Genomic DNA, 9467 nt, shown 5'->3' with positions numbered 1-9467 from the left:
GCCAAATTCCCTTGTTATTCTAGCCCTCATTTCTCTCCCTTTCCTCTGAGTTTGCTTAGCGTGTATGGTCTCACTATGCAGTGGACAGCTTCTTTACATGGGGCCTTGAACTGGTTGCATTGCTTTAGGTGTGTTAGTCTGTTTCTCCCTTGAAATTCTAAGCTGCTTGAGGACAGAGCAAGACAAGTTTATGTTAAAGTTTGTTTGGAAAAACAAATGCACAAGATCAGCTGGGAAAATACTGAAAAGAAAGCTCTGAGTGGGAGCTAGCTCTAATGTATATATATTAAGGTGTACTATAAAATTAAGGAACAGGCAAGTCATTAAAAAGGAGACATATAAATGGCCTTAAATATATGAAAGACGTTCAACATCATTGATAGTAAGATTAATGCAAATTAAACTAATCACATGTCATTGTCAGATTGGCAACATTAAAAAGCTTGACAATGTATTCTGTTGATGAGGCTGTGTGGAAATGGGCACTTTCATTCATTGCTGATGGGAATCCAAAATGGTATACTCTCTCTGGAGGAGAATTTGACAATATTTAACAAAACCAGTGGTGGGATTCAGCCGGTTCACACTAGTTCAGCAGAACGGATGCCTAATTTTTTGTTGAGTTCGGTGAACCGGTTGTTAAAATGGCACTTGTAATCAGGGTTCTCTCTAAGGTGGGAGCCTGGGCAGCTGCCCAATGTGGAAATCAGAAGTTTACATTCCTTACTCTTTTTTAATGTTCATCTGCACAACAGCATATTCTAAGCACCCTTAGTAATGTTCATTCTGTCCATAGGTGAAAAAAATTAGAAGTGAGGATGACAATCAAGAAGTAATATGGAAATATCTTTTTTTTTTTTTTTGTATTTTTCTGAAGCTGGAAACGGGGAAAGACAGTCAGACAGACTCCCGCATGCGCCCGACCGGGATCCACCTGGCATGCCCACCAGGGGCAAAGCTCTGCCCACCAGGGGGCGATGCTCTGCCCCTTCGGGGCGCCGCTCTGCCGCGACCAGAGCCACTCTAGTGCCTGGGGCAGAGGCCAAGGAGCCATCCCCAGAGCCCGGGCCATCTTTGTTCCAATGGAGCCTTGGCTGCGGGAGGGGAAGAGAGAGATAGAGAGGAAGGAGGGGGTGGGGGTGGAGAAGCAAATGGGCGCTTCTCCTATGTGCCCTGGCCAGGAATCAAACCCGGGTCCCCCGCACGCCAGGCCGATGCTCTACCACTGAGCCAACCGGCCAGGGTGGAAATATCTTAAATAACAGTTTTGTTGTTATTTTTTGGTCAGGTTTTATTTAATATTTTTTCATTAATATTTGAAACTCATAATCTAGTTTTGTGTACTTCTTTTGTTGTTCTTTAAACACTAAATGCATGAAATAATAAACTAGCTTCGGTATATAATTTTTTATACTTAAAATGGTCATTAGGGCAGAGAGCCGGTTGTTAAATTATTTGAATTTCATCACTGAACAAAACTAAACTACATGTGCACTTATCTCTTGACCACAGAAATCCTACTCCTGGAAAATTACCCTGAGGATGCACCTCCAACAATATGAAAATAAATGTGCACACACTTTGCATTATAGCATTACTTGTAGTTGTAAAATATTGGGAAATACCTAAATCTCCAAGCACAGGTGATTGGTTGAATAAAATATGGTACTTACATACAATGGAGTTCTGTGCGCCAGAATAAAACGAATCCTTTAAAAAATGAGGGAGATTTCTCTAACCGATAGGGAATGATTTCCAGGAAATATTAACTAAAAAAATGGAAAGAGCAGGAGAGAATATATGATATGCCATATATTCCTTCTATGTAAGGAAGCTGGGGAAATGAAACATACATTTATCTGGCTACCAAAAGAAACACAGGGAAGATAAACTAGAAAATAATGAAGTTAATTACTTATTGGAGGAAGGGAATGAAAATGATTCAGGAGGGAGTGACTCTTCCTTGAAAACAATATTTTTTTGGTATCGTTTTGACTTTTGGAAACATGCTAATGTTCTACATTTTCAAAATAAAATTAAAGCAAGATGGGAAGGGAAAGAAAAACAAAACTGGGAACAAATGGAAACAAACGAACCCAGTTGTATTTCAAATAAATACTACAACCACATTGAAGAGGAAAAAACAAAAGAAGGAACAAAGTTACGGACACAGGGTTTGAGTATTTCCCTTCTGTCTTGGGTGAGTTTGAGTGGGGAGAATTGAAACCAATCCCTGAACTCCTTTTAGTATATGTAGGTTATTCATCTGGTCGTGGATGTGTTTGACGATTTTGAAACTATTTTTAGATGTATCGTGGCATTGGGAAAATGAGGAAATGTGTTCATGCTGTTGGGAGCTAGAATTCTCACACCGGAAAGGGTCATCAACATATGAATGGGGGAGGGCAAGAAGCAACCCTATAGGGGAGGGTGGGCTAGAATTAAGGCATCAGTGTAAACTCATTATTTTATGTATGTCTCTACACACATCCCTATATGCATACATAGGTATACATAAATATATATACAAGCATATATGTATTTACTTCCCATCATGCCGTCAAATAAGCTTATTAGTATTACTTATCCATCAGAAACCTGAAGATGCGATTCTACAGATTTGTGATGTGCTTTCTGACAATATAGAGCAGAACTTATTTCTCGGAGTTTTCTACAAGCAGGAGTACCAGGGCCTGGACACACATTTTGCCCAATTTATTAGGGTGATTGACAAATATGGCAGAAGTTCAGAGAAGGTGAGTCTATAAGGAGATGATTTGAGAGTGGACAGGGATTGCAGAGAGGGATTCAGTGGAGTTTGGTGTCTGTAGAGTCATCAGCGATTCCAACATAATTGCTAGTTTTAAGTGGAGAAGTGCTCAAGGGAGCTTGCTCAAGGTTCCCGACCACCTCTGGCATGAAGTGGCTTTGAGGGAGTCCAGGACAGGAAGTCTCTTAAATGTAGGTCATTTCCAGCTTGGCTTTGAAGATTCCAAACCATCTGCATTCTCTTTCGGGCAAAGGGTTGATTTTTAATATTAGGATGTGATGCAGCAAAGAGCAATTTAGAAGTGCCTGGATTGCACCCTGCTTATACTTCATTCTCGAGTGAATGACAGCATTCTGGCTTTCTGTCTGGACAGGAGTGGGTTCTGGTTCTGTACAAAGATGAAGGGATGGGTTGTAAGCAGACTGAAGTTGCATGGTTAGTGCCCAAACTTTCAGGCAAGTTGCTGAAACTTTGGATAAATCCGTTTCCTCATCTTTAAAATGGGGTTAATAAAACATTTCCTATGTGCCTCACGAGGATGCCATAAAGCTAAAATGAGGAAATACAAACTTTTTGAAGAGCTTTGGATTTAGGCAAATCTTGGGTCAAATCTACTTTTTCCACTTACAAGTTTTGTATGACTTTGAGCAAGTTTATTGAAAATCTCTCTGGTCCTCATGACTATTTTGTAACTGCCAATTTGTACTTCTTAATCCCTTTTTTTCCCAGTTAGTTCCCCAACTCCCTCTCTAGCTGGTAATTATCCGCTTGTTCTCTGTATCTGTGAGCTTGTTTCTGTTTTGTTTGTTCATTTGTTTTACTCTTTAGATTCCACATATACATTAATTCGTAAAGTACAGCATAAGGAATATAGTCAATAATATTGTAATAACTATGTGTGGTGTCAGGTGTGTACCAGGCTTATTGGGGGGATCACTTTGTAAGTTATACAAATGTCTAACCACTATGCTATACACCTGAAACTAATATAATATTGAATGTCAACTGTAATTGAAAACAAACAAGTGAAAAAAATCTTTCAAGTCCTCATTTTCCATGGGTGAACAGTGAAGATACTACTTCATAGGGTCTTAGAGGGAATTAAATGAGGTAACAAATATAAAACATTTAATAGTGTGGGCACAGAGGAAGCAGATCATTAATGGGAGCTATTATTATTAAGTCATAATTGACATAAAAAGGAATTAAAAGGTTAAATTGTGTAGCATATTAGTTGTCGTTATAGTAAATTCAAGGCTTGCGAAATCTAAGCATGCCTTTGAAACTATGCAAATCTGTTTTTCTTTACTAAGGACAGTGAGCATGGCAAATGTTCTTGTTCAAGGAATTATCTTTAGACATAAAAGTATGACCAAACTCTAATGATTTTTTTTGCCACTTGAGATATTGTCCACCTATGTAATGAGTTTCCATGTACTCCTGTTGATCCTGGTGTTTTGTGAAACATTTTATCTCGTTAGTAACTTGATATATATCTTTTTCTACTTCCTCTTCAGACTGTAAATTCCTTGAGAATAAAGATAGCATTTTCTTTGTGGACATAAAGCCCTGCAGAGCTTGGTGAAGACTGGTGGGTGATCAATACAGTAAGTACTAATTGGTGCGGGAGTGCAGCAGGAATTATTAATTTTCCCACCCAGCGTGATTCTGGGGAGCTGTGTGGAGTGGGGAGCGAGCAGGACAGAGGCTCATGATTTGCCAGGACTTGGGGACTTGGAGCCTCTTACAGAGGGGAGCACACACAGGTCTCTTCTTGGGGCTGACACCCGCAGTGCTATGAATGAAAGATTCTGTAGCAAAGCAAAGACGTTGGTTATGCCTCCTTTCTTTCTTTTTTCGAAGTACTGCTTGTCATTAATTTAAACACAAGAGTCTATGGTCTGAGACTCTCCAGCTGTGGGAGTTTGACTATATCATTAGGTCACTTTGAGGCTCAGTTTTTTTATTTTTAAAATGGGGTCGATAATATCAGTTTTATTTACTTTGTGGGGCTGTCCCAAGCATCTGGTGAGACAGCATACATAAAAGCTATGTGCACTGTAAAGCCTGGTACACAGATATTGGTCTGCACAGGTACTATTATGATGTCACCCAACTAAGGGCCTGGGTCTCTTTGGTGGCTTTTGGCCCAGAGATGACAATCAGCTACATTCAAAGCTTCATACATTTCAGTGGCTTCCAGGAGGCATTGCCATAAGGGTTCTCTAGGGGACATGCCCCTCAGCAACCCCCATTCTCTGGCTCACAGACTATGCTGTTAGTTGCTCCAAAAGACCCAAACCTGGCTCTCCAGAAGCAAAAGGGGATGAGCTTGAACATATTCTCCCCGTTCTGACTCTGATGCATTTGCACTAACAAGTCACTGCTTAGTCCAGAGCCCCTGTGGCCACTGTCAAGCATTTAGGTGGCCACTGGCTGCATTTGGGGTTACTGTTGGGGAGCCCAGAACATAATTTTCCTGTATGAAGGTAACCAGTTCTCAACTGGTTTGACTTCCTGGTAGTTAAGGGTCTTTTACCCTGACACCTTCTTATTCCACATTTTACCATTTTTTTCTTTGCTTTAACTCATGGTGCTGGGTGACTCACTTGTATACCTGGTCCATGAAGCTTGAGGTCTAACCTGGTTAGTAACAAAATCAGTTACTTATGCCACGTAGGTCTCCTATCTGTGCTTCCTCAAGTCCCTCAGGAGAAGGGGCACTGTCACCATTACCACCCATTTTTAGAGATTTTTCAGAAGCGATGGGGTCATTTGAAGTTGCTTTTGCTTCTTGCATTGCAATCAGAAGACATGGAGTAGGACAGAGGAACTGGATCCCCTGGGAAAGTCTAGAGCTCCCCTGCTTGCGTGTCTCATTGGCTTGATTCCTTCTTGCAAACACTGGAAGACACCATGGGCAAATTCTCTTCCTGCTGCTCTCATTCATTAGGTGACCTGGAGGAAGATGTTCCAGGGCAATTATAAGCTCCTTTAGATATTAATCACAGAGTCAGTGAAGTTCAGAGTTGGGAGGTGGCTCGGAAACATCTCTCCTAAATGTTTCATGGGGACACATGTGGACACTAGGGCTCAAATTGATGAGGTGATTTAAGGTCCCAGAAGACAAGCAGGGGACGAGGTGACTCCTAGCCAAGCGCTCCCTGTTCTCTCACAGTACACAACGCTGAAATTCTTCTTTACAATAATTATCGCAAACTCGAAGGAAACTTGAGAGAGCATCTGCTCTAGTCCTCTGACTGGGGCAGCATCGACCTGTCAGCTGGACGGTCCGAGGACCTATTCACTTCATCTTCCTATATTACTTTCTTCTTCTCACCATAAACTGTAATTAAAAATTATTATTTTACAAACAAGACTCAACTACAATTGGACGGCTCACATGACCTACACGAGGGACATTCCTGCAGTACCTAGCTCAGGTGACCAGGGAGACTCTGCCACTGAGTTCCACAAGACACCTTACTACAGAAGGCCACCAAACCAAGATTAGGAGGCATAGCAGAGCTACCTAATACACAGAAACAAAAACAAGGAGGCAGTCAAAATGGGGGAACAAAGAAACATGCCCCAAATAAAAAAACAGGACAAATCCCCAGAAAAAGAACTAAATGAAACGGAGGAGAGCAGAGTTCAAAACAATGGTGATGAGAATGCTCAAGAGACTCAGGGGAAGGATGATGAACTCAGCGAGAACTTAAAGAGATAATAAACAAACAAACAAAAAGGACACAGAAACCATAAAAAAAAAAAAAAAAAGAACACAGGATCCGAAATGAAGAACATACTAGATGCAATCAACATTAAGGTGACCAACTTTTTTACAATGAAAAGGAGGACAAAAATAAATTGAAGAAAACAATATCGTAAATAAACATTTTATTCATTGCAATAATAATACACTATAATATGATAAATGCATAATAAAAACATTTGTAATATTTTATATTGTAATTCTGCTTACATGACTACTAATTTTTAATAATTATTGTACGAAAAAGGTACTCATTTAGATACAAATACGTCACATCACATGAAATGGATCGACTCTGTATTGATCGAATATGGACATTTACAGATTAGTCTTCCAATATCAAAAAGGAGGACATATAGGAGGACACTTTTCAAGGGAGAACGGAACTTACAAAAGAAGGACTGACCTCCCTAAAGGAGGATGATTGGTCACCTTAACAACATCTAGGTAAAGCAGAAGATCGAATCAGCAATTTGGAGAGCAAGGTCTCTGAAAACACCCAATTAGAGCAACAAAAAGAAAAATAAAATTAAAAAATGACTATTTTGTGAAGTATTTTCTTTAAAAACAAAAAGCATGAAGACAAACCAGGCAGTGCTGCTATATGGACAGCCAGACACGGGCCTGGTCCCTCTTGTCCCTTCTGCCCTTCCTTGCCATTTGTTTTGAACTCAGATGCTTTCACCAAGTTCACCAGGCCCCAAAGAACACCCCGTTCAGAGAACTCCGCCGCGTCTCCGCCCTGCCGGCCACAGGCCCTGGAATTCCAAGTCAAACCGCGCTTCTCTGCCTTTGCCATCGGCACCTCGTTCCTGGCTGGTTTCCTCCGCTGGCGCAGAGCTCACGGAGGCAGGAACACGGAGCAAGCCCGGGAAGGGCAGGCTCAAGACCACAGTGGAAATGATGCAAAAGCAGATAGAAAGTATAATCCTTGTAGTGACAAGACAATTAATAGGACTATTATTTTAACAAATATTGTATATGCAAATTTAAAAATGACATGCTTGGGAATGTTTTGAAACCTCCGCAAGTTATCCAGGAGGTCAGGGGCTGCGTTCCCTCTTTCCGGTGACCAGTAATTTATGATCCAAATCTGGACTCTTTTGAGAGAGAAAGGATGTGTTACTAACAAGGAAACCAGGGGTCTTTGAGTTTGAACTTAAATACCTTTACTAAGACGAGACAGTCCATTTGCCTTTGGACAGCTCTGAGCATTAGACAAAATTAGCTTCTTTGCCTTTGGGTGAACTCTCTCCCTTGGGCTCATCTGGCAGAGCCTGAGCGGTCTTCCCGTGAGAACTAACCTATCCGATATTTTAAGGCTAGTGTCCGAGTCTTCTCTTCTCCAGCCTAAGTATCTCTAGGTCTTTCAGCATTTCCTGACTTGGTGTAGTCCCCTGCCTTTCATCATCATGGCTGCTCTTCTGAATGAGCTCCACTTTGCACCTGACCCCGTGTAAACCCAGAGCTAAGGGCAGTCTTTCCTCAGCCTCCAGCTGTTCAGTGTCTCCACCTGGCCTGACACAGTAGCTTCTTAGACTCGAGGAGCAGATGCTCAGCAGGTACCCCCTTATTTTCTTGAGCTTTCTTCCACACGCTTCCTTGGGCACAGGGGATAGATTAGCATTCATCAATGACGAGACCAAAGGTTCAGAGGGAGGAGCAAGGGCAGAAAGATGATGTTCTAGTCCCACCTGCGTTGGCCACATTTTTAATGAAATGAACAGGATTAAACAGCTTTGTCTCTCTGTCAAGAATTTAGTTTCCAGCCTGACCAGGTGGTGGTGCAGTGCATAGAGCATCGACCTGGGACACTGAGGCCCTAGGTTCGAAATCCCGAAGTGGCCGGCTTGAGCATGGGCTCATCTGGCCTGAGTGTAGTAGGCTCACCAGTTTGAGCGTGGGGTCATCGGCTTGAGTGTGGGATCATCAACATGAATCCAAGGTCACTGGCTTGAGCAAGGGGTCACTGGCTCAGCTGGAGTCCCCCCCCCCCCCCATCAAGGCTCATATGAGAACATAATCAATGAACAACTAAGGTGACACAACAAAAAGTTGATGCTTCTTATCTGTCTGCCTTTCTGTCTGTCTCTCTCTTGCTAAAAAAAAAAAAAAGAATTTCGTTTTCAGAATCAAACTACTATACTTGGATTCAAAACTGTTTTGTACTTATAACATGCTCAGTTTCTTTTAACATTTCATTTTTCAATGACAAATCACATTTGTTCTTATATAAATTTCAGCCGTAAGATGTTTACATTTGAACAAGTTAATCTTCCTGTGCCTCAGATTCCTAATCTGTAAAATGTAAAATCATACTGAAGTCAGGATAAAATGAAAGGTTGTGAGGATGGCATCTGGCGACATGATCAGTCTCACCCACGCTATTCCTCTTATCAGTGTTACTTCTCTCTCTGCCCTTCTTTTTCTTGGTCACTCCTGGGGAGGTTTTCTGAAGCAGCAAAAACTGCATGCCACCTGTTTGCTTCAGGCTGAAACTCACCTCCTGCCCTTCTGATTGTGGGTGTCTCTGTGGGCGGATAATCACACTGGGGCCTGTCATTAATCCCTGTCAGGCTCCTGGGGCCTTTCATCCTGGAGGATTCCAAGGTCCTTGAATAAAAGAAGCAAAAACACTCATTAAAACATTAACATTTGTAAGGCAGGTACAACAAGTTGTTTGCATATAACACCTCATAAAATTGCTGGTTATCTCAAGTTTTGCTTTTAAGAGGTTAGTTTATTCCAAGTAATCTTTAAATTTCAGTGACTTAAATTCAGAGTTTAGCCCTGAGTCTTCTTTCCATCCTTTCTTTCCTTCCTCTCTGGCCAACTAGAGACGAGGGCTCTGATCACCCCCTCCAGCTCACGCACAAGGATGAGGGGGATGAGAGAGTTGGAGGTAGGGGATGGAGTGGGGTG

This window comes from Saccopteryx leptura, chromosome 1, assembly GCF_036850995.1.
Source record: "Saccopteryx leptura isolate mSacLep1 chromosome 1, mSacLep1_pri_phased_curated, whole genome shotgun sequence".
Lineage (NCBI taxonomy): Eukaryota > Metazoa > Chordata > Mammalia > Chiroptera > Emballonuridae > Saccopteryx > Saccopteryx leptura.
This window is presented reverse-complemented; position numbering follows the sequence as displayed.